Source organism: Panulirus ornatus, chromosome 3, assembly GCF_036320965.1.
Source record: "Panulirus ornatus isolate Po-2019 chromosome 3, ASM3632096v1, whole genome shotgun sequence".
In the NCBI taxonomy this organism is placed as follows: Eukaryota; Metazoa; Arthropoda; class Malacostraca; order Decapoda; family Palinuridae; genus Panulirus; species Panulirus ornatus.
The window spans coordinates 67,045,024-67,072,780 of NC_092226.1; the positions used below are offsets into that span (position 1 = coordinate 67,045,024).

General features: G+C 39.3%; 2 protein-coding genes across 2 annotated transcripts in view; one reads left to right on the plus strand and one right to left on the minus strand.

Annotated features, from left to right (window-relative positions):
- Positions 1–27,757, minus strand: part of PKD (serine/threonine-protein kinase D3) — a 272,661-nt gene that overhangs the window by 226,401 nt on the left and 18,503 nt on the right. The window contains exon 3 of the mRNA XM_071681853.1: positions 24,813–24,958. The gene's annotated coding sequence lies outside the window, so the exon portion shown is untranslated. The remainder of the gene's footprint in view (positions 1–24,812; positions 24,959–27,757) is intronic.
- The window catches only part of LOC139759578 (uncharacterized), a 71,580-nt gene that overhangs the window by 943 nt on the left and 42,880 nt on the right, over positions 1–27,757 (plus strand). The window lies entirely within an intron of this gene.

Sequence of the window (27,757 nt, forward strand, 5' to 3'; positions counted from 1 at the left end):
AAGGGTGAAAGGCATGCAGGGAACAGAGTGAACTGGAACAATGAAGCATGCAGTGATCTGAACCAAAGCATATGAAGTAGCCAGGGGAAACCACAGAAAGGTCTGTGGGGTCTGGTTGGAGAGGGGGGAATGGGGATGTAATGCATTACAGATGACTGTAAGAGAGTAAATGAAAGTAAATGAGGCCTTTTCTTCATTTGTTTCTGGCACTACCTTGCCAATTTGGGAAACAGTTGATGAGTATGGAATAATAATAATAATAATAACAATAATAATAATAATAATAATAATAATAAAAATGCTGGTATAAACAAGAATGTTAAATGTATGCTCATTTTTATGATTCTGGTACAATAGTCCACATGATCTTACAACTAATACAAGATGAATTAATCAAATATTCTTCCATAACAAAAGGCATATTTTCATTAAAACTTCAAATAATAACAGACATTCAAATTCTAAATACATGACTTGCCACAGTTCATGTAGTGATGTAACACAGTATATGGTATGAGAAGGCAACTTTCTTTTACGTGTTTTGTCATAACTACTAACTAAAAATGGATCTCCACAGCAAGCATTTTGGCTGTGGATGGAATAAGTAATGGGATGCAGACGATGACAACTGTCAGGGTTAACTACACTGCCTCACCAAACGTAAGAAAGATAGCTTTACATTGCTGCCTGAGTGATTGTAGGAGCATGTTCTAGAAAGTATTCTGGTGCCTAGCATATCCATCCCCCGGCTTTACAAACACATTTTTGTAATTCATCAGGCTTCAATTCTAATACTGACTGAGATTTGGGTGCCATACACGAGCTACATACTCCAGTTGTATTCTGGTTAACAGTTTATGTAATGCAACCAGTATTTCTTGTGATAATGTGTTGTTTATTCTACTGATGATTATCTGTGTGCTGCCATGCTAATCATATGTCAACAGGATGGATCCAGTTAATTAATGAGTTGAAATACATCCCTAATAACTTGACCAAAATTGGAAGAAGGGTAAGGTGCAGCTAAAAAAGTGGGATCAACTGGTCTTCCCAACATGCAGATAAATGTACCTTCACATTCAACTTGCCTTATCTTCAGTCCAGTCTCATGAAAAATGTTGCAGATCAACACTAACATTGTAAACAGTTTTGAAGACACAAGCAAAAATGAGCTCTAGCAAACCTGGCATAGACAGACACATTTATGGAAAGCCCATTAATCACAACCAAGCAAATAATTGGGCCAATGTCAGAGTTTAAGCATCACATATACCTTATTGCTTATGAAAGTTCAAATGATACAGTCTCAACTTGATTACACATGTCCATACGTAACCCTATGATACCTTTATGAGAAATTCTGAATAAAGGGGAGGAAAAAATGGACATCCCATTGGGCCCCATATATAGATCACAGTGAGCAACACTATAACAGTCTTAGTCTTTTGAAAAATCAATCAGTGACATGAGAGAAATGCATCCATATATTTCAATTATTATCAAGAATTTCATTTAGAAAATATATGGGGCAATATATACATGAACATGCACTCATATCATAATGAAGGAAATCAAAAGGGTGACAGGTCTACCTAAGGGAACTGGGTGTCCCTGCCCTTTGCCACCCAGCGGGGTTGAGGTCTGGGATTCTAGTTCTGCATATTCCCACAAAAGGTGTGTGCTTCCATGCATTTGATCCACCCTATGAAAGTAGGAAAGAAGTCTTTGGTAATAAATAAACAGCTCTCCTTTCGCCTATATGTACCAACAATACCCTCCAATATTTCATCAAATCTGGATTTACGAACATCAGCCTGAGCCAGCCATAACTCAACTATCATAAAATTTCAGGCTTGAGTATTATTATGGCTTACTTCCATGTCTGAGAAAATGCTCGAGTTTAAAAAATAGAAAGTGCTGAAAAAGGTTCAATGATCTCAAAGGCAACTCTGAATTATCTTGGGTACTGCATCAGATGGGTTTACTTTTACTCCCTGACATTATCCTTAGGTCATGATAAACTTGTCTTTTATTATTTCAGGAAATGGCTGTATTCAGTAAAAAAGAGCAGCTGTTGTTCTCATATTACTTTTGGGCATTCAGTGCACATAGCAATAAAATGAACTTACAACCTTTGCTGTATCATAATCACCATCATTGTTCACAAATAAAAATGGTAACATTACTATTCCTTTGTCCAAATTTACAGTTATAACTTCATGCTCAGTTCTTACTTTGTAAAACATTTATTATAGTTCCTTTGATGAAATGTTTATTTTGTTGTACATTTCATTTGCACACCGTAAGATATCTCCATGTTTTACTGATTTCTGTTGTAGGCTCTGCCTCAGAATACATGTTATCTGGCTTAAATATGATGGTCTTAACACAAAAGCTGTCAAGGTAGTGTCCCAGCAGGGAGTTTCAACATTTAGAATACTTGAAGGACAAGAACAATAAAGAAGCCCTTAGTGGTAAATTCAGCAACTTGTAACATGAAATTCAATGTATAAAAATTCTATTTGGTAACTTTGTAGAGAAACCAATAAGGGTAAGAATATGGAAGCATATTTTTCTCATTAAAAAAAGGAGCATCTTTTAAAAAGCCTCCTTACCCTCCAGTTAAGGGACAGGTTAAGTTAAGCAAAAAGTAAACTAAAGCAGCTCCTACATATTTAATTTCATCCTTTTTTATTTACCTGAGTCTAATTCACAGTGATTCCTTTTAAAAGTATTTTGTTCATTTCCTTGCTACCATCCAATGTGGTTTATTCTGCTATTTAAAGGCCAATAGTTTCTGTGATTCCTTTTGAAGTATGCATAAGGAAGTACTGTACTTTGTTGTATTTCATATGGTATTTTGGATCTACAGTCAATCTCTTACACTCCTGACCAGTTTGTTTTCCCTAGATTTGTAAGCTGCAACCTTCTTTAAAAATCTGCATCGCAGCAAAATAAATAACAAGGGCATCAAACTTGTTCAAGTTGTGACCTTTAGCATTTCTTTGTCATGTGTGTGTGGATACTGCATGTTTAACATGCATCTGTGATGAAGCTTTCCTGACAGTCCTCTAGTGTTTTGCCTCTCACGAATGGTTCTCATTATATAACAAATAATTATCCATATCTTTCCACTAAAAATGTATACTCCTGAAACAGTATAAATGAAGGACACTTTCAGTCTTTATTCTTAATATTTCTGGACCAATATTAATAGGCAATACAGTAATGTACAATGTACTTATGCTCTAACACTGTTTATAAATAAAGGTTTATAATTTAGATGTCCTATAACCTAACTTACCTTTTCAATTTTAAACTTTAAACGAAGATGGGAAGGGTTTTGAAGCACATACAAAAATGTGTGGTTAACAAGACAAAAACCAGGGACACTGCCTACATCTATGGAAAACTGAATACTGAAAACAGATTTGGACACTGGACTAGCCCAAATCTGAAGATTTGAATAACTTGTCTTTTATATGGATGAGTGAAAGAATGAGAAATGAACTGCTGAACATCCATGAATATGACCAATTACTTGACATTTGTTGATTTCATCCTCATGGTGCAGCAAGATGTGCTATAGTAGTTCATTATCCTTACTAGTTTGTATTTCATTTGTGTATATGTCCTAAAACATGAAAAGTCAGGTACGGTATAAGAAACCAGTAAAATACTGCAACCATGGGATGATCAATTACACGGTAAATTCCTGAGCATTTTGTCAGTAAGTCAAAACAATTTTTAAGAACTGTTATATCAACACTGTTTATCTTCATTTATTACTGGATCTATCAACTTTTTCCAAAATAAAGTTTCAAGTTAAAACATTAAGATTCATAAAAATACAAATTCTGATGAGAAAAGTTTATTCTTGATTTCATCAAGTCCAGTTAACTGGTTGTTGGAGTGTTCTCACCATCACTATTTTGAAATGCAGGAAAGTGTTGGGTTAAACAATCAAACAAATCAACCACAACTATAACCTACCATGGTGGGGTCTATCCCAATTTGCCCCAACCCTACCTTACCTAAGCATAACCCTAGCCTACCATAAAAGCATATGACTAAAATGAATATAAGGTGTTGCAAGGGGAAATAACTGGTGATCACTTACTGAAGAATATCACTGACTGTTTTGCAATGACGGAACACTCTATGAAGAGTAAAATGAGACTGGGTGAGCCTGACTTGTAGCACCATTATTTGTCCTACAGTAATACATATGTATTATTGGGGCTCTATATAAGACAAGGAAAATTAAAGGATGTTTAGCATAAAACTTGGACGTAACTGTAGAAAACAACAGAACCTATGAAAACCTCACCTTACCTTCCCTACCAGCCGAGAATTATAGTAAAAAATACCAACATCGACGTGGTGAAATGCTTTGGATGTCGTGGAATGGATACCTGTGAAAAACTTTGTGGGTTGCTGCACCAGTCACCTGATGAGCTACAATGCTGAAATAAAGTGTTTGGTATATTTCGACAACAACATTAACTATGGCGCAAAGGAAGGTTTGGTGAAGTTTCCATTGGTTGTCTATTTGTAAGGGTTTTATCTACTCTTAGGTTGATATGCTCTCCTTAATATTACTTATCTGAAATCAAATGATATAAAAAGAATGCTCACCCAATCTTGTTTCAATCTAAACATAGTACTGGTGTACTATCATACCCAAATTAAATCAGTGATACTTCTATGTCATTCAGGTGGTGCCCTTAAACTTCAAAAATACTGTACCAAATAAAACACATGAGCATAACATCATCTAACCCAACAATGTCGATGTATTTGTTGACTCTCCACAAAAGAACCACTACATAATTTTGCATACTTCTTATAATAACATAAATGCAACAATATTTTGCCTTTATTTATATACTCGCAACCGCAAGACTCTGGTTCAGTCAGAATTAGTTGTGTTAGGTCATCAGATCATGATGCTTGATTAGGTTTGACTGGGCTTGGACAGGTTTAGTTAGGGTTGGTTTGAGCAACAGGGTTCAAAATCTCACCAATCCCCATGTGGCGTAATACTAGTTAAGCATCCAGCCACTGGAGCATGCCACATATCAGTTAATAATGAAATGTTCATATGATGGTGTTAGTAATTAATAGACATTTCACGAGCAAGTATCTGATACAACAGGTTCATATACATGTGACTAAAATAAGAATTTGAAAAACAGAGATATCTACAGCCCTCTTGCTAATATTCTTTTCCAATGAGTCATTTTACTTCTGTTTTCATTCAATTACTAATCTCACAAATTCTCGCCAAAACTAACCGACAAATTTCAAAATTCATTTCAATTTACACGTCACAAATTCTTCGACAGTCCACTTGTTCAGTGTTTGGTGTATCGTCAGTCAATGATACAGGACTGACTACAGTACTATCAACTGAAATAAATGAAGTATAAATCAAATAATCTATCATAAGAATGAATGATATGAATTTCTCTTCAAAATCAATGATCTGATCGTCATTAACATAAGTGCCCTGCATTATGCATTGCCAGTAAAACAATTCACCTAGGACTGAGTTAACATGCCCTGCAGTTAAATATATGAAAACAATCATTGCTCTCCTGAAATAATTGCAGCTATCCAAGCTAGAAAGAGGTCCTACATTATCATACAGACCATCCCCTTATGAGCAGGCATCCACTGCTGGGCATGATTATACACACATATGAGGAAAGGTCTAATATTGTGGGCCTAATAACCATACAAGTATGCACAGATACCTCAGCTACTTCATATTCCCAGACTGGCACACAAGCTTGCATGTCTCTCACTCAACACTTGGTTATTTCCATAACTGTTTGCAGTACTATTCTGTACATAACAAATTTCATATAACCCTGTATGATATCTGAAATATGACACTTGATTTCAATGATCAATAAGAATTCATCATGCTAGCTTAATCACTTTACATAACTATGTCAGTTTTTAAAATGTTTAAGTGAGTAAGTATCTTATAGTACATACAGTTTGAGGTATTTTTCTTAAAAGATCATAAACAAATGCACTTAACTGGCAACAGGTGTGGTGAATTAGTTTGGAATGCAATAAATCTGGTTATAAGTGTAATGCCATAATATATAAGCAAGGGGTCAAAGACAAAGGCCTTAAAAGTAACATCTTTCAGAGAAACAATATTTTCTTGTCAAAAGCAACACTGATAATGACATACAAACTTTCTTCTAACCAACAGGTGGTTTTTGAAAGTGAGTACATATGCGACTTTCACCATACTGTTATTATGAACTAAGTTCCAAACTCATACACCATAATACACTGCATATATGGGGGTAATATGTGGATCCTTTACCATAAGCCAAGTCAAGGTGAAGCACCTGTAAGGTCATTCCTATTCTGAAGGTGTTAAGGGGTCAGCTAGAAATCTCCAGCTTAATGTCCTCATAGCCCAACCCAGTGTAGAAACTTTATCTAGACTCCGTAAGTCACCGAGAAAAAGTGTATCCCTGAAGCAAGCATGTACCAGAGAGCAGCCGAGGTGGGTGTCACCTGGTGTGGAGGTAAAGCGGTGGATGGAAGGGAACACCTGTGGCTGGAGTCTAAGGCTACGGTGCAGCAGCAGCAACTAGTCTCACAACTCCCACCTTTATAACCACCACCACAGCCAAACTATAAGTCGCTGGCACCTACCAACTGCACTCAGGTGGGAACGGAACATGGAGGGACACGGGTATGCATTCGTGACGCAATTAGACCAGAGGTTTCCTGTAATTTAAGGCAATATGAACCGCAGCATGGTAACCTTAACGCAAGTTCGAAATCTGTGTCAGAGGCAATTTCCCAAGAGAAACTGGCAAGTCTAACCACAAAAACTGATGGAATTTAAGGTACAGCGCTTTGATCTATACAGAAAATTTACCTTGAACGCGGAGGGTTGATATGGACTTCTTATCTCTCTAAAAACTTGAATTCCGAATCACATACTAATTTAATAAAAGCATTTCACTCCCAACAACGCATACAGTACATTTCACACGACAACTTCACTGACACTGACAGAATCAGGTCCCGCACCTGCGTACAAACTGGCCAGGCAGCCGCCAGGAAAACAAAATAGCATCACGCAAACCTACTTCAGGCAGACGAAATACACTTGTGTATTACCTTATCTATTTTACTTACTATTAACCAGACCGATTGTATGTCTTATAGTTCATTCCCACCTCGTCCTTTAAAAATATTGTTGCACTCCTTAGTGAATAAAATACATACGAAAGCTCTATGACATGATAAAAGATATGAAATTATGCACCAATTCAAAGGGAAAAAATTTTATTTAAAGAATACTATAGATAAGAACGTGTAAGCGGTGTATGGTATTCTTGATCATCGATTTACTTTCATACTTATTGAAAGTTTCTCTAGAAAAAGTTCAAATTTACCATTAATGACATTGTTTATGTTCGTTAGTCTAAACGTTTATATAACTACTGTTACTGATAACCACTTTATGAATGATTACTACCATCATGATCATTACCACTGTATACGTATATGTTACTTCTAAACCAACCATAATAATTCATATTATCATTACTATAATTATTATTGTGATTATTATGTGATTTGCAACACATGGAAGTAGGTAAGTTTTCTTCAGTTTTGCCATTTAATCTAAAAGTCGGATTTTGTTTGTCCTTAAAATAAAAGTAATCGAGAGAACTTCAGTCCATGTCATAAGAGCAGCTTGAAAAACGATCAGCTGAATATCATCTTGTGTTCGAGTCAACGAGACATCGCATGTATGCACAATTTAGTAAATTTAGCTCATTTACATATGGAATGACACCTCACATCAGATGTTAACCAATGAAATTCATACAATCTAAAAGTCCAGCGACACTGTGTAACACTAGCATCAATTGACATGGTGCTCCCTATTTATCTACTTTGCCAAAGGCGACTACCAAGAAATATTTCAGTTGCAAGGAGTTAGTATCCCATATTTGGGACTATCATGACGCATTCTACATATGACTAGAGCACTTTTGAAAATACTTTGGTGATAGATGTCCATCATTTAGCTTTCCATCTCGTACCTTTCCGCCTGTCTGGCCAGTTAATGAGATTATACATCTAGATCAATCATTTTCCACTAATGACTTGCTTTTTATCGTGTACTCCGATCATTAATATGATCTTGCACAGATCTTGCACACTCACTACTCAATGGGGACGTGAAATGAGTTCTAAGGGAGCTGCTGTGGCCTGATAGATAGTGACTGATGACTTATGTCTCGTTCCAGTTTTACTAATACCAGGATTGACTTTTTTTTCTATATCGAGTTCAATTTTATTCTATATTGAGTGATACTGAAATGAGAAATATAGAAATTAAAATTGTCTATGGATTCCCCGGCCGTGCCTGATGTTTTACATATTGCTCGACCCTGCAAACGCGAGATGATCGGCCTCATCTGTTCTAATAATTACCACGACTGGACTGATAATTTTGGGAAGAGCTAATGTTAATTATCTTGTGGCGAATCCTTTTTGATTTTTATCCTGTAAATATTCTACCGCCTTTTTTTTTTATTGGCTACACATCAATTGTAAGGCAATGCCCCAGTGTACTGTTGCTACTTACCATGAAAGACTTCTCATCTTTGAGCGTGTTTTATATTGTTGAATAAATGGATTCTGTGTTATGATGTATGCGTTTTCTAGCCATTCATAATTCCACTGTCAACAATTCATCCATAATTAACCGAATTTAACTAATCGTTTAAGAACGGATCACTGATTAGCCAGTTTATACTGTCAACACGAGTAATTTTGTTAATAATATTTTAAGCGTGACCAGTTCCTGATTTCACGATTTAAGAGCCAAGAGCATTACTTTGTCGGCTACTCTCACTCCAGAGGCAGTCAGTGGTCTGTGTGTGTGTGTTTGTGTCAGTATGTTGGTCAGACGAACCACTTGTTGAGCTACCGAGTGCGACACAGTCGAGGACAGCAGCGTTCCGTATTTGTTGGTATATAGGTCATTACAGAGTCTAGCTGGGGGGCTCCCTGATAATGGCTGATGATCTTAATGAGTGAGTGTGATATCTCACCTTTTTGACTACTTGATATCGTCACATGCTTGAGATAATATAGATATGTAATCAAAGTTACTGAGCGTGTATATATATATATATATATATATATATATATATATATATATATATATATATATATACATATATATATATATATATATGCTGGAAAGTATATATATACATGTGATTGTCCAAAACATGTTTTGGACAATCACATGTTTACCAAATGGCGTCCTAGCTTTGTCTCTGCGATGTATATCAACTGACTTATATTTCTCTCTTGTGTCTCCCTGATGATGTGATTATTACACGAAAGTGCACTTGGGAACTTTTCGTGTTTCATTTTCCCCGTGGACTCATAGGAATATATATATATATATATATATATATATATATATATATATATATATATATATATATATATATTCTTTTTTCCATACAACCTTAGGACCCCTTTTTAGGAATCGTGCAGCTTGAAGGCTGCAATCCACGAGGAAAGTGATGGACTCCTTTAGAGCGAGAAGGACCTTGACGACTACTTTCCGTCCATTACGATGATGCAGCCTTGCCGAAGGTGGCTTTTCACTCTCAGGGTGACCACAAGGGAGTCCGGTAATATATATATATATATATATATATATAATACTTTGTCGCTGTCTCCCGCATTAGGGAGGTAGCACAAGGAAACAGACGAAAGAATGGCCCAACCCACCCACATACACATGTATATACATACACGTATATATATATATATATATATATATATATATATATATATATATATATATATATAATTTACTTATCTATATCTATTTGGTCACCATTTCCAGTCTTATTAGTTTACGTCCATTCTCTATGTGCAAAGCATCAAAACCACAGCCACCTTATCCACAACCAGGCCTTACAGACCTTACCCTGGTTTTCCCCGCCAGTTTCATGTGCCCTACGTTCAGTCCACTTACAACACATCGCCCGCTCCAATTCATTCTATTCCGTGCACGCTTTTCACCATCCTGCTGGTTCAGGCACCTATCAGTAAAAATCAGCTTTTCTCTTCTTGTTTCCTCCACTACTGACACATTCATCCCCTTTTCAACATCTCTTCACATTCATTCTTCAAACAAATTATTTCAGTACACCTTCAGATCTTTCAGCTATACTCTACCACACTTCTATCTTTTTTTTTCACATAAGTATTATTCTACTCTCTATAATCATCTTTTAACACCTCTCTACGAAAGAGTCCTAGCGTCACTTGGGAACTCTCTCCAAAGACTCCTGCAGTCCATCCAAGGCCGAGCTACTTCCAATGGGATGAGTTCGTAGACGACAACAAACATACTCACATTGATACAGCCTTCCCAAAATGTAACTTTCTTCACTCACGCGGGAAGTTCATGCAAGCGGAGTCCGATAAACAGCATTATATATATATATATATATATATATATATATATATATATATATATATATATATATATATATATAAGTAGATAGTTAAAAAAAAAATCCATGAATGCCATTACGTAAGATTTTATGCCGAGATGATCACTGGACGTGGCTGAATCATGGTTGCAGAGAATGACAGCTGCTACAGTCATTACGCGAAGACTGTTTAGAAAGCCCGCCCAGTCAGGGAAGGTAAGCCGCTTAGATGACGTCTATGTTAGGCGACTGCTGAAAGGAAATGACTCAAGAAAGAAAATGAGTAATAAAACGTATGATCTCTCTGAATGGAGATAGATCAGAGGCTGTCAATGAGTCTTTTAAGACTGATGATAAGCAGAGATGGCTAGGATATGTCAGGTTTTAGAAGCCTATCGACTAGAGTAGGGTCATGGATGGCCCGTCAACTTCAAACTGCCTAATCGTAAAAATCACGAACACTTGCCCTAGATGGTCATGATATCCCTAAAACCACACAGACACACACACAGACACACACACACACACACACAGAGGGTATGTTTAGCCCGTGGGAGTAGGAAATGACGGCGTGTTCAAGGCGTAGTATGTATGATCTTTGGTGAATGAGGAAGATGATCCCTCGAACACAGCGATACGACCCTTGTGCACAACCTTAGAGCACTGACGCAACCACTCTAGAGCAAGAAGGTTACGACCCTAGAGCATGATGGCCTGCCTTTTGACCTGATACTGGGGAATCAGGTTAAAGGCGAGGGAGAGTATTAGACACAAGCATCACACCGTTGTACTCGAGGGATTACATAGGAGTGTGTGCGTGTGTGTGATTACTATTTGCGAGTTGCTGAAATATATATATATATATATATATATATATATATATATATATATATATATATATATTTTTTTTTTTTTTTTTAAACCGCCATTTCCCGCGTTAGCGATGTAGCGTTAAGAACAGAGGACTGGGCCTTTTTTGGAATACCCTCACATGGCCCCATCTGTTCCTTCTTTTGGAAAAATTAAAAAAAAAAAAACGAGAGGGGAGGATTTCCAGCCCCCCGCTCCCTCCCCTTTTAGTCGCCTTCTACGACACGCAGGGAATACGTGGGAAGTATTCTTAATCCCCTATCCCCAGGGATAATATATATATATATATATATATATATATATATATATATATATATATATATATATATATATATATATATATATATCACGTCTTTATTCCTATGTGTAAAACACACATTTCAGTCTAAGCCTTTAACCCATTTACTGACCAGCTCTGAAGGGAGAATGAACACCTGGGTTGGGTGTGGGCTGACGGCCGTACCGGGGATTTTAACTTATGCGGGCCCGACCCTAGGGTGGACTCGTGGTAACTCATTAGCAGTAATGCTAACCAGTACGCCACGGAGACCCATGTGTGTGTGTGTGTGTGTGTGTGTGTGTGTGTGTGTGTGTGTGTGTTATATGGATTTGGCTACTATTACCGAAATTATGATACGCAAACAACAAATTCGAGTGTCTGATATTTAATGGTTGTAGAAAAACAAAACCACTGGTTGTAGTAGGAGGTAGAACAGTGGCGCATCTGCTTTAAGGAGAAACTACAAAGTTATGTGAGGGTATGCAAGCAGATGTAGAGTATCCAACACTAAGAGAGTCTGCGCAGATGTGGGGCACCGAAATCGGCGCACAGAAAACTAAAGAAAACATGTTATGGTTGTTTATAGAGTAATGGAAAACGAGACACAAGTACTTTATGATTTATTTTATATCAGGAGTAACGTTTATTCGTGAGAGTTAAGTCAGTAATCCTATTTTGTAGCTGAAAAGCATTCAAAAACGCTTCAGATTCCCTCCGGGAAACCCAAGCACTAACTAAATCTACTTATGGTAAAGAGCTTTTATTATCAACTGACAAGAAATTACAGTTGTCAGTTATAAGTATCTTGGTATGCATATAAGTTTAAGTAATACTAAGAATCGGATCATTGTTGTGAAAACATCTGTATGACAAGATTAAAACCCCTTAAGGAGTAGTAAATGGTTTTGATACTCCTGCACTATGAGCAATATTTTTAAGTACGATTAGGTCGATAACAGATTACTCAGCGGTGATTTTGGCTTCATATCCAGATAATGAAATCAAGTCCTTCGAAGTTTTGCAATAAATGAGTCCATGCGAGTGATATAAGGCTATCCTAGAATTAACATAGGACATTAAGAACTTGGAATTAAGTCCACCAAATATCTTAAAAGGCATTAGGGAACTGACTGCTCCTACAATAATTAGGATAATTAGACTTATAGGATACTTACCTTAAAACTACCATAGATAATCATAACTCTTCCTCAGTTCAAAATTAACATGAAATTCTACAAAATGTTGACAGATAATGATGCAATAAAGTCATGTACTTCACTCAAATAAAGACCATTTAATACCTTGTATGCAAGAAACGGTGTCTGTAAAAAGCGATAAGTTCGATAAACAGAAAAGTCACTTTAAGCAGGGTGGAATCCAGTCAGATATTTCAAGCTAAAATAAATGAACAGCCATGTGCACAACACTGTCCATATGTACATTGTGATGGCTCTGTAAATGGGATACGGGTTGGATGTGGTGTTCGGATAATTTTTTTGAGACTGCGGCAGTTAGCCTGGATGAAAAACTGTTCAAAAGAGTTAGTGACCAAAGCTCTAGTACGTACTATTTAAGCTTCATGCTCTACATGAAGGGTTGCAACTGGCTTGAGCGAAGCGGAGGAATTTTATTTGGTTTGTCCATAGCCGCTGTGTTTTGTTGACAAATATTTGGTCCTGAAGTGTAAAAAATTAAATTATAGAATTAAAGAATTTTCTTTTTTGATTATCTTTTTTTTCTTCTGTGTGTGGATACCTTTTTACTCCAATATTTACTTGAATGAAATTGTTGGTGACTTGGCAAAACGAGCAACGGGAAAGGAATTTGTGGACGCTGAGAGTATCATTAACCTTCGGAGGATCAAATGTTATGAGGAATGCAAGAGAAAACTGAGATCTTGAAGAAAAAAAAAAAAAAAGGGAATTCTGAGCAATGGTGGTAACACCGTGGCTCACGATGCCATAGTAACGGAGAACAATCATAACACAACAGGTAAAATTGATTCGTTTATTATGTGTAAGACAACTGGAGGCAAATACTATCTGGGAATATTCTAAAGGTCATGATGGAACCCATATACTACTAGTTCATGCCATGGAATGTAATGAAATTAAAATTTCAAAATAAAGACATTAGACATTTTTGGGAACAAAGCTGTTATTTGATATATCAAAATATTGTCAAGAGAATTTTTTGAGGAAATTAAAAAATTTAGATGTTAATATTTCTGGTACTGTGTACTGCTGTGTATATTCAATATCAAGTGAATATAATTATTCTACCATAATGTAATCTGCATTACGAAATGCTTATTTGACTCTTGAGTGTAGGATTTACATTATGAAATGCTTATTTGACTCTTGAGTGTAGGATTTCATTTGTTTCTGAAAATTTATATTTGAGGCAGAGCTGGGTGGTTGTGAGAATCTGCATGTAACCTTGGATATATTTCTTATATATAATAAATAACTTGAAATTGAATTTGACTTTGAGGTTCCACAGCAGGAGGGAAAAAGTGGACTGCTCTGGTGACGTCAAAGGCTCCTCTTTGCGCTACCAAAAGCACTATTACCCTTTTATGTTACATTTCTTATCCGATGACCGTAGCATTCAATAATAATAATAATAATAATAATAATAATAATAATAACATTAATAATGAATTAATTATTACTATTATTAATAATATGGACACACGTATTCTCTACAATTTCTAAACAGCGTTCAAGAAAGGAGTCCAATTTCTCATCATCCAGTCTATATTTTCCAAAAGAAGGAACAGAGAAGGGGGCCAGGTGAGGATATTCCCTTAGAGGCCCAGTCCTCTGTTCTTAACGCTACCTTGCTAATGTGGGAAATGGCGAATAGTTCGAAAGAAATATATATATATATATATATATATATATATATATATATATATATATATATATATATATATATATATATATATATATATAAACGAAATGCAAGATATTAGAATGACAAACCCAATTCGACATGAGGGGAGGCAGTTACCCTCACTATCTATTTGTCAATAGCTTCACCTAGTTTGTCCAGCGACTCGCTTGCACTGATGTAGCGGAAGTTAGATACCACTCACTGGTCCTCTCTCTCTCTCTCTCTCTCTCTCTCTCTCTCTCTCTCTCTCTCTCTCTCTCTCTCTCGAAGATAGTTATTGGTTCCAGGTTCAGTATTCTACGAATATGAGATGTTACTGGTTCCAGGTTCCAGTATTCTACGAATATGAGGTGTTAGTTCTGTTTTCTCGCCAACTGAACGGATCTTTCATCTCTTCTTACCTACAATATCACAAGTCAGTTCACTGCCAATAACCTTTTCCTACGTGTACTGTACAGAACATCTGACTCCACCACTTTCTTCTACGAGTCAAAATGCTCCCAAATCTACTTTCTCCCACAGACCTACTCACACCAAAGAGAATATACAATTCCAATTCTAAATAGGTAACTGACCAATAAAATTTTTTCCCCACGTGTGTTATAGAGAACACCTGCGTCTGGTCTGCCATAAAGCATTTGACCCTGCAACGTACAGAATGTTGGTGAGGAAGCTGGATTTAGGCAGGGATAACGAGAAGACTTCTTTAAGAGATAAGAATGATCTTTAGTAGCAGGGAGCAAAGGACGTATGTTAGAGAACCCTTCTCGTGTGCCACAGGGCTTGGTCCTGGGACCAATACTGTTCCTGACCTATGAAAGTAACTTACTTATGCCTGAATATGTTTGTGGATGATGCCAAGGCCACGAAGGAGGTAACGAATGATGAAAATGACATCATCTTACAAAGCGACCTTAACAAAGTCCAAAGATAGTCTGACAAATGGTTGATGAAAACTTCAGGCAAGATAAAGAGGATGGGGCATAACGTGAGAAGGCGTCAATACGATTATTGCCGAGCAGAAAATAAACTGCTGAAGTGTCTGTTTAGGAGTGACCTAGGCGTCGACAACATTCCAAACTTGCCGTCTATGAGCTCCACTTTCGTAGAACTGCAAACGATACAAACTGTATGCTGGCATATATATATATATATATATATATATATATATATATATATATATATATATATATATATATATATATATCAGAATCGCATTTCAGTACAGAGATAAGAAAATATTTAGACAATTCTTCGCAATGCATATTAGGTTAAGACGAGCCTATGCTTCTTAAGTATGGTTGTCCTTAAAAAAAAAAAAAAAAAAAAAAAAAAAAAAAAAAAAACACTACAAAGAACTAATAGAGAGGGTCCAAAGGAGGGTGCCATAAAAAACGGTAGCAGTCCTCATATAGAGGGTGGAGACTTTACGTGTGTCCAACATGGAAGAGAGGAGAGTAACGAGTGACTTGATCTACATTTCTGGACCAGTTTAATAATGTCAACAGTGAAGCGTTCTTAGAAAGATTTCATAACAATGAATCATGCAAGAAACATATTAGGAAAAAAATGGAAAGAAGTTATATTATATCATCAAGTTAGTGGATGAATGGAATTATTCAAATGGTGAAACCGTGAATGCTGACTGCAGAAAACAGTTGATGAGTGGTTACCTGGCGCTACCTCGCTGACGTGTGTATAGATAAGGGTTAGAAATGGCATATATGCAACATCAAGATACTGGGCCACGGGTATAAAATCATCTCCCCGTTACCACAACACAAAAGCAAGAGAAACGCAGAAAACATACGATGATATATATATATATATATATATATATATATATATATATATATATATATATATATACACACACACACAAGACATATGCATAAACCGTAGAGGCTACACATCTGGAAAATAACAGGTAAGTACGCTTCCAGAAAAATACCACAAAACAATGAATTTTCTTGCAGATGCGTCCGGCTTACTGCGCACTCCCGGCTGTCGTGGGGGCGTTGGCGAGGCAGAGGTTACAAAACACACAAAAGGTCCAGGATCTGCCACCCACCCGCCCCTGCACCCACCCTCCCACTTTTCCATCCTGTCAACCTAACTGCCACTGTGTGATGCTCATTTCATTACGACTCGCTAATTTGCGCGTAGAAATGCCATTCTTTCCCGTTCTCGTTATGAAATGAGTGTCGCGAGCCCGTACGTACGTACGTACACATATCACGTTCCTCCTTTACTGTCTATTGTCTGACGTTGGGGGGAAACTACTTCATGGCCACCACAGGAAGGAGACCAAGACGGTGATTTTTCCCTAATCACTGTGAGTTCAAGTGTGTACGACGCGTCGGGACGATCCCTTGGGTACGATGACCCGACCTTCGACCTATATTTGAAGGCCATAGACCACGCCACTGTACCCGAGGGTCGTACTTTCGTGGGTCGTGTACCGTCGTCCTCAAGGGGGGTTAAATGCCATTTAACCATCCAAAGGAACCAGCAAGGCTTCAAACCCCTCCACTCTCCCAGCCACAACCTCAACACAAGACTAAACAACTTCAAATCAGATTCAGAGTTCAATTAGACTTGGTCTATCTGTGACTTCAACCACAAACCACGAAATCAATAGATAGTCGCACGGCTCGAAATCAAGGGGGGATTTTTTTCTTGGGGGGGTGTCACCCATCCTAATTGTAAATGGGACCCACAGAAATGTTAGTCAAGGCGACTTGGGGGTGGCTCCTGTAGGATAACTTTGTAGATATCTACACAGAGTGTCTTAAGTTTCTAGATCTTAAGCTTTCAAGTTGTAATTTCTATGGAGTGTGTTACAAGTGACAGGCCATTACAGTGTTATCTATAACCATGTCCGAGATATGACATTATGGTACAGGTTTCCTAAGCATAGAATCGTGTTTATCATGATAATACAGTATTGTGTTTGTGTACCTGCTATCATTATAATATAACTGCATAGACCAGTTATGATCATTCTAGTGGGCCCGTACTATGGCCAATGCAAAGACCACAAGGTATAGTAACTCCGTTTAAGAACAGAAATCTCATCATTCCTATGATCATGCTATTGTACACCATGCATTCTGAAGCTTCAAATATATATATATATATATATATATATATATATATATATATATTTTTTTTTATACTTTGTCGCTGTCTCCCGCGTTTGCGAGGTAGCGCAAGGAAACAGACGAAAGAAATGCCCCCCCCCCCCCATACACATGTACATACGTCCACACACGCAAATATACATACCTACACAGCTTTCCATGGTTTACCCCAGACGCTTCACATGCCTTGATTCAATCCACTGACAGCACGTCAACCCCGGTATACCACATCGCTCCAATTCACTCTATTCCTTGCCCTCCTTTCACCCTCCTGCATGTTCAGGCCCCGATCACACAAAATCTTTTTCACTCCATCTTTCCACCTCCAATTTGGTCTCCCTCTTCTCCTCGTTCCCTCCACCTCCGACACATATATCCTCTTGGTCAATCTTTCCTCACTCATTCTCTCCATGTGCCCAAACCATTTCAAAACACCCTCTTCTGCTCTCTCAACCACGCTCTTTTTATTTCCACACATCTCTCTTACCCTTACGTTACTTACTCGATCAAACCACCTCACACCACACATTGTCCTCAAACATCTCATTTCCAGCACATCCATCCTCCTGCGCACATCTCTATCCATAGCCCACGCCTCGCAACCATACAACATTGTTGGAACCACTATTCCCTCAAACATACCCATTTTGGGAGCCTTGAAATATATATATATATATATATATATATATATATATATATATATATATATATATATATATATATATAGCGTCATTTAGTCATGTGGTAGTGTACTCTAGTATATACAGATTATTTTGGTAATATTTAGGGCAACTTTGAGCCGCAGAGACCTTTATAAAAAAAAAAAAAGGGGGGGGGGGGGGTTCTGGCTAACAAGAGGGTGCCTTCAGAAAGATTCATCCTACGATCCTTCCAGGAGGTGACGTCACTATGAATTTCTCTCGTACCTCACCAAGTGGAAGCGTGAGGAGGAGGAGGCGAGTCTCTCTCTCTCTCCTCATCACCATCCAGCCCATCCCCATATATCTACTTCAGAGGCTGAGACCAACAAGCCTCACAAGCCTTGACTGCCGCACGGTAGGTGATAGATGGTCCTTCACAAGCTTCAGTCTGGAGGGCACTTGGAGCGCTGGGGGGGTCGGTCGACTCAGGCCCGATGAGAGGGGGGGTCGGGGGTGGCTGAGAGGAGGGGGGTGGGTGGTCCCTGCCAGGAGGACCAGGGTCCGTCGAGAGACCTGCTGGACCCCGAGTTCCTCTTCTTTTTCCTCCAAATCACTTGATCTCATTTTGCAATGTAGCACGGAAATCCCTCGTCCAGACTCTGCCATCATTACACAGTACATGAACTTGGCTTTATCTATGAGATCGTTATCGTCCTAAATAAAGGACATATAAAGTTCTTAAGAAACTGAGAGAGAGAAAGGTCTCCTCCCCCCCTGAGAACAATGCCGGGGCTCCCCCTTTCAAAGGGGAAGGTGAAGTTATCTGGCCCTGGCTCTCCACATAGACATATAGAGAAGCTGTCTATGGAATTTACTACAGGCCGATGGCAAAGCCACTCTCCAATCTTGTACTGTCGCTCCATCTGACTCCCAGCCCTGAAGGTTTTCGAGAATACTCGTCACAATAAGTTGACTTTTGAAGGGGGAAGAGACTCTTATAATCCATCGTTGGAAACATGATTATTTCAAGTGATTTGATTATCATCAATACGAAGGAGACGTGAGATTCAACAACCCATAATTTCATCACAGGAAGACCAGCCCTGGGAAGTCCTGTAACATGGCATCTTCCGGACGTACGTACACAAGTCATCTTTCCCAAGTGAACCAAAGCTGGCTATTCGCCACAGTACAAAACACATAGTCAGCCTTAGAGCTGTACAGTGTCTCGAGCACTGCTCACATTTGAGTCCCCTCGTGTCTTACAGACTCATGACTCATCTCTTGCGTCCAGGTATACCCTAGGTAAAGATGGTGGGTCGTATCCAGTTAAAGATGGTTGGAACTCTTGTGATTACCGAAGGCCGTACTGACCCAGGTGGTCTTCACAATGTTGTGGAATAGACTCATGGTCACCACCATGGTCCAGGGGTCACGTTGGGCTGACGGTTACGGTCCAGGGTCAGCAAGGACGACGGGGGTGGTTCAGGGGTCAACAAGGTGGACCGTTGTGGTCCAAGGGTCGTCAGCTGGGCCGATGGTTGTGGTCCAGGTGCTAGCCGAGTCGACGGGTTTGAGCCAAGGGTCAGCTGGGTCCAGGGTTGTGGCCCAGGAGTCAAGCCAAGTCGACGGTTGTGGTCCAGGGGTCAGCAGGTTTCAGGTTGTGGTCCAAGTGTCAACAGGTTCCAGGTTGTGGTCCAGGGGTCAGCAGGTTCCAGGTTGTAGTCCAAGGGTCAGCAGGTTCCAGGTTGTGGTCCAGGGGTCAGCAGGTTCCAGGTTGTAGTCCAGGGGTCAACAGGTTCCAGGTTGTGGTCCAGGGGTCAGCAGGTTCCAGGTTGTGGTCCCGGGGGTCAGCAGGCTCCAGGTTGTGGTCCAGGGGGTCAGCAGGTTCCAGGTTGTGGTCCAGGGGTCAGCAGGTTCCAGGTTGTGGTCCAGGGGTCAGCAGGTTCCAGGTTGTGGTCCAGGAGTCAGCAGGTTCCAGGTTGTGGTCCAGGAGTCAGTTGCTGTCACAAACATTTCGTGACTTTCGAGGATCGTCTCTTGTTGGGGAATATGCTTACGCATCCCTGCAGGAGGGGCTTAATGTGAGCGAGGAGGATTGTGTGGTGGACTTTGGCTGTGTGGGGGGACGGTGTCTGTCGCATCAAAAATGGCATTTGGGGAAGTTTCACTGTTAGCCGTTTGGGAGGAGGATCTCCATGGCTGTAACTCGGGCAGGTGGTCATGTTGGAGGGTCAGGGAACAGTTTGCCTGTCCAGCCGAATTTCAGACTGGCTAACGTGATGTTTATAGCGCGTAGTTTTCTCTAACGACTTCAGGCTAGGATGGGGGTGTAGAAGAAGTAAAAGAACTACTCATGCTCAACGAACAATTCATCCGCTCCACTTTTAGACTATGCCTCATCTGCTTGGTCTCCCCGAAAACAAATATTACGAAGCTGCAAACCCCACATAAGAGCGCACTCAAAACTTCGACTTTAGTCCACAGAAGAGGGGGAAAAAATATTGTTGTTCCCGTGTGCTTTATTGGTCCATCATTTCTGAATGCGCTGAAACGCAAACCATTCAAGACGGAGACATTGCTGAGGCAAACAGAAGTCTTCTTTAGCGCTGCCACTCAAACGTGAGGTACCAGATGGAAATGGGTCGGCCCGTTATTCTGAAGGCAGAGTGCAAGTAATTTAGGGACCATTCAATTCCCTAACAGCTTCACACAGGTCTGGCTGGGGACGAAATACGCGTGAAGATCGCCCTGGAGGAGGGGGTTTTCACCTGATGACGTGGAAGTCAAGAGGGCGTGGTACGAAGCAGACTCCAGCCAGTTTCAGATTCTAATGGTGTGGAGAGAGAGGGCGATCGAGAGGCGCCAGTTTCTCCCGTGTCTCCATGGATCCTTCATCTTCGATCGTTGTCTATCGCGTATTGGGGAACATCTTATGATGTCGCTGACTTGGGTATAGAGGTTGGAATTTTGGTGTATTGTTGTTTGAACACTTCGTATATATATAGTTCGTAAGTGTACAGAGCTTTGCGAGATGGTCATTACATTCTGAAGGCGTGGTGTACGATAATTTGTGGCTGGCAGTAAAGACCTGGCTCATGGTTCGTACACCTGGTTGGAGTTAGGCAAAGACGTGTTTATGTTTACGATGGTAAACAGCCGACTATTCAGTCGTTTGACTCCATTCGTTCGTCTTGTGGATATTCAGTATTTGCAAGGGCGTTGAGGATTTTGGTGTATACATATATATATATATATATATATATATATATATATATATATATATATATATATATATATATATATATATATATATTCCCATGAGTCCACGGGGAAAATGAAACACGATAAATTCCCAAGTGCACTTTCGTGTAATAATCACATCATCAGGGGAGACACAAGAGAGAAATAAAAGTCAGTTGATATACATCGAAGAGACGAAGCTAGGACGCCTATATATATATATATATATATATATATATATATATATATATATATATATATATATATATATACCCTAGCCTGAGCCTGGTACCCACAATATTGAAAAACTCGTAAGGACGGACGAGCAGCTAGGTTGACTGTGGACTGACTACTGTAACCAGGATTCGAACTTATGTGCTCGACCTAGGCGATCCGTGGATGCTTCACGGGCCAAGAACAAAAACCGCTACACCACGGGAATTCGTATCAATTACTAGCTCATCTAGGTTTGCGGTGGAATGGGTTTTGTGATTACTAATGGCTTTAATGTACCTCACTGGCGAGTTTCCTTCGTTGAAGTTTTCGAAATTACTAATGAAATATCAAAGGTTTTCATAATGATCATTAACTCTGCGAGCAGAGCGGGAAATACTGTAGTTTTAGGGAATCTATCTTTTTTTTTTTAGCAAAATCATCATCTATTTAGAGGCATGTAAAGCCGCTGTGTTCTGAGAAGCATCTGTACAGGAGCTCGTATGAAGCGTCTTTGTTTACGAGATGGATTTTAGAGCGCTTTCCGAGTCGGTACAAATGGTGCTGCTATTGTTAGCACACTTTCCAGGATTCGACAAGCTACCCGTAATGCTTTTTTTTTTTTTTTTTTACATTCGTTTTGGTGCAATAGATTTTGTTTGATAATATTTTGATGCATGTGGTAAGTGATTGCCCTGCAAACATATACGTGTTGCGACAATAGTGACAGTGTTCGTGTGTTACACTCTTCATAAGTCGTCAGTGTACACAGTTTATTGTTGTGGTGTTGTCGCTTTTTGGTAACCGAGTTGAATGGTCGCCTTATAATATACAGTGTCTACAAAATACCTACAACGAGACTTTTACCTGAGGCAGAGGAAGGGCTTTTCAGCGATTTTTCTTTTTAACTCCCCTCACCCCAACCATCCTTTACAGTGGCAGCGGATTCGGGGAACCGGGTCAGGACACACACACCCCCCACGCTAACCCAAACCCCACCTTTAGTTACCACTTTTTCTTTGTTTTTCCACCGAATTTTGGAAACCAATTCGTGACACCTGGGAAGCGGAATAGAATCGGAGGTCAATATAATTCACTTTTTCATTGGGAAGTTGGAGGTAACACCATCCATTCCACACAACACACCCCACGCCCTCCCCACACCGATCCGCCTCAAGTACACCTCGCCAGCCCTGTTGTCTGCACTAGGCAGGGATAACCTCCAGCTCACCTCGCCATGTCGGCGTTAAAAACGAGTCTGCATTATATGCATTTCATCAGAAAGTGACCAAAGCAGCGGCCTATACGATTTCTATCGGTAAAAGAGAGACTCGTACGAGTAAAATCTTCACGTTTTGACGCGTAATGTTAAAGCCGTATTTGTCTGTGGATTGTGGGAGACAACATATCCCCTATCGAGACCGCAAGACTGATTACATTTCAAATTCGACGAGAAATCTCTGGGCATTATCGGATCTAATGGCTGAAAGTGACAGTCAGCTTTAACAGTACCTATTTGCATGCCATGAAGGATTCTACAGTCATATCAAACACTGTACAAAATGAAATCATATGGATAATTCGAGATTACTTTCAGGTAAGCGAGGTATACACAGTTACTGCCAAGGAGTTGACAGATATATTGTCGATCTCTTAGAAATTTGTGTGGATCAGGTGAAACATGAAATCAACGAAGCGTCCTTTGATTTCTTTCATCCAGAGTGGACAACAGGAAAACCCACATAAAATGCTATCATTTCTACTTTCAAACAGTATGACTTTGACATATGCAAGATGGGGGGGGGATGCAAGAACTGAAGTTCTTGCATCGCATCATCTTGAAAGATAACCATAATTCGAAATATGGTGATCCTCCTCCAAGATATTTGCTTGTTCTTAGATCCCCCCCCCTAAAAAAAAAAGACAGGCTCTGAATCTCCCATGAGACTTAAAGGTCTATGCAAGACACATTAGGTTGAACGACACACTTGACACATTCCAGGCACTGTATCTCACTAACTGCTTGACACTTGAATGCACTGTTAACCTGAATGTTCTGCCCAATGTGTAAGAAGAATGGATACAAGCGATGGTGATGAACGATGAACAGCCAATGGGAGAAGTGGTCCTGGTGCCGAGGCACCAGAATCAGAACTCAAGGTCTCCTAACAAACATGGAGTCGTCAAATAATACCATGACCTTCCAGATCAAGCGACACACTTCAGGCAATTTGGCCACTGGTCACATAATTGCCATGGTATGATCAAGATGGCCAACAGGTCTACATAATCGCCATGGTGTGATCAAGATGGCTAACAGGTCTACAAATTGATCGACGGTGATCCTTAATGATCGAAGACATGAGATACCATACTGACAATGAAAACCACTCGTGGTACACTGCAAGTGAAACAAACATTGGGTCAGGAAGTGGGGATTGAGATCATCATACAGAGGGTCACTGGTATACAGCAACACACACACACACACAAACCACAAATCAAAAGCAATACAGAAGGAAAGAAGTAGGAATCCCTTTCTTGAATCACGTTCTCTAAGGACTCAATTTCAAAATCTCTTGGATCATTCCAGGCTAAGAACAAAACTAAGCAATGTTCTACCTACTGTTATTCAACACGAGTGAGTTCGACTGTAATATATTGTAATGCAGATCTTCCTATAGCCAGCTCTTTTGTACCAGAGCTAAAAGAAAATATGGCATCCTGAGAGGTAAAATTCGGTTTCATATAAAATATAAGCAAACTAAATTATAATGCAGTATGTAAATAGTATAAATTCTAAACGATGAAAAAAGATTCTTCCTTAACATGAACTTCTGTTATACCAGTTGAAGGACATATCGGGATGAACAATATAAAAGCTTATGTTACACAAATTATGTAATCAAACTGCTCTATTACTACCAGGAAGATCCCCTATCTTCAGGTTGTTTTAATGAGTTCATTTTAGAAACAGATAAAAGATCAGATACCAACATACTTGTCCAGATGCCTTGAGAATACAGAAGAGGACCCTTTCCCATATCTCATAATGCTGTTCATACTAGGATATACGTTGCTTCTCGTGGGTCGTAAGGCTGAGATCCTACAGTAGTCTCAGAAGGATGAAGGTCTTTCACCGATCAGCTATATCGGAAGAGAGATGTCTCGTTTACCATTAATGCACCTCCACCACAGCCTTTATATCCATATACCATTACTGCACCTCCACCACAGCCTTTCGATCCATATACCATTAATGCACCTCCACCACAGCCTTTAGATCCATATACCATTAATGCACCTCCACCACAGCCTTTAGATCCATGGACATAGTCTATCTGGCATTTACCTAGAAACATCAGCACAAATTGGTCTACGGTTTCCTTCTGAATGAGTAATCTTCGTCAGAGGTTAAGCAGATATACTTTTGTAGTGTTTATGAATATAAAGAAAATAAATTCGAAACAATTTTATTTTCTATCTCTTCATTTACTTGGCATATCGACAGGTAACAACATATGGTCACCACAACATTCTGTCAACGTCTGTAGGGTAAACGCAGACCCATAGGGTGACGTTGAGAAAAAACTACTTGAATTAACGAAGCTGCGGACTGTACAGCAAAGGAAACAAGTGTTGAACATGAGGAAAATTAATCACACAAGAAACACACTGACCTTTAGAAGGGTTTCTTGTTGACTTTCGCCAGAAGCGTTAACCCCAATCATGTCCACAGTCGCAAACAAGCTCTCAGGAAAAATCACAGAGATTAGGTAATTATATCTCGTCCTCTCCTAATCCCTACAAGTGTACTCAGATTTCTACTACTCCTTCAAATCGAACTTTGGTTGCCTGTAATCGAATGATGCACACCAAAAGGACCGAATGGGAGTTCGCGTCTGGTATCGATGCACAAAGTGACACTTTCCATCCTCTTTCCCGGGGCATCCTTCAACGACCTCACTTTCCCTTCAAATATACTTCGAATAATGTGATGGTATTACGAAATATTATGATAACTGCACCATGTAGCTACATTACCAGTGTCTAAGACTTTATCTATGTCTCGAAACTCAACTACAACTTGTGTGAACCTTCTAAAAATTCACACGTACATTGAAATTTAATTATGTAAGTACGACGCATAAACATTTGCATAACTTTGCCTAAATTACCAGATTATTTTATATTAAACCATAAATTCTCAGGGGGTGAAATTCAGTATGGTGAGGTTCAGCTGCGATCCAAGCCAGTTGATTTAGTCGTCACGTTAATACGATATATGGATTGCAAAACGAAATGGTGGCGAAGTTAAACTAACTACTACCTTCTAAAATAGAAAATATTAGCACGCAAATCAATCTAGTCATCGCGTAAGTAAAACACAATAGCAAAAAATAAGATCCTGAGTTCTGAAGTGAACACTAGCTTGTAATTCAATTCGGTCATCACGTAAACTCACACAAGATAACATCACAAAAATCCTGTGTTCCAAAGGGAACCCTAGCTATGATGTATACATTCATTTCTTTCATAAGAAATGCAAAATGATTGTCTTGGAATAGACGTCTTTCAAGGGAACGCGACTGATCCTAATGTTCAAGCAATCTCGACTCTCTCCCCCTTTCTGTAATCCTGGATCCACCCTTGCTTTTTCAAACATGTTGACCCCTAAAAATAACATGACACACAGATTAACAAAGCTTTTGCCGAAATATGTTTTCTATGAAATTTTAATGGTCCATTAGGGCCTTTGCTGCAGCTAGAGACATTTTCCTGTGCAGTTCTGCATTTTATATCTCATCTTTATCCTCTGCATTTGTATATATACATCCATTTGGGCTTGATCCATAAGTGAGACGTTTGAATTATTTAGATGGAAGTCGTCACCTGGAGAAGCTGTGATTCGAAGAATGTGGAGAAAATATCTTTGGAAACTTAGCAGAGTGGATATAGTCAGAGGCAAACGGTAATAGTAATATGCTTAAAGGAATAAGATAAGAGAATGAATACTTTCCTATCTGTGGGAGAAGATATGGGTGGGGGTGTCACACAGCCTCGGAGTTCGTCCCCTCTCCTTCCGCACCCCACCTAATCCTATCATAAAACTAAAGCGAGAAACCCTCGTCATTACTTTCTCATACCTTCCCGGCCGTGGAGTCCCTTCTATCTTTTATGGGGCACGCGCAGTACTCAGGAAGCAGGCCACGTCTACCGGGCGAGACCACACGTCATGAGTGTCCCATGCTGTTGTGTATCAATATGTGGCGAGTGCCGGGCAACTGACCAGCAAATGTTAGAGTATCTTCAATGTATCATGGGCATGATTAGGGTCTTCCTCAACGTTACATGCAATACCGTATGCATTCTTCTTTGTCTGTGAGTAAGTTGACCTCTTTAGTATGGGATCTTCTGCTTCCATTTTCAAAAACGTAAAAAAAAAACAAGAAAAATAGACCCTCAGAACATAGCGGCTAAATCTTAGAGGGGATAATCGTTTGCCCAGTGCCCCATGCTGGCTCTCGACGCCCCCTGGAATTCAGAAAACACAAAAATGCAGAATGAAGGAAAACTGACCAAAACCCCGATGAAAGAAAAGTGGCTCTGTGCGAGGACACAATGAACTGGGAGAGGATGTGTGATAAGAAAAAAAGTAACGACATGAAAAGCTAAGAAACCCACAAGACCACAATGTCAGTCTTGCTTGAAATAAGACAGACAAACAAGCCATATGACTTAGAAGAAAACAAGTGCTTGGGTAAGATGAGAGAGTTGACTGAATATCAAAACCAACAGTTTTACTTTGCAAGACATGCCTTCTTTACTCTTGTCTCTCTGCTCCAGATAACTTCATCACTCCATCTCCCTCTCAAGTGGTTTTGCAACTTATGATCAAAACATTTGAGATGTATTATTATCAAGAGGACGGGGAGAAGAAACTGT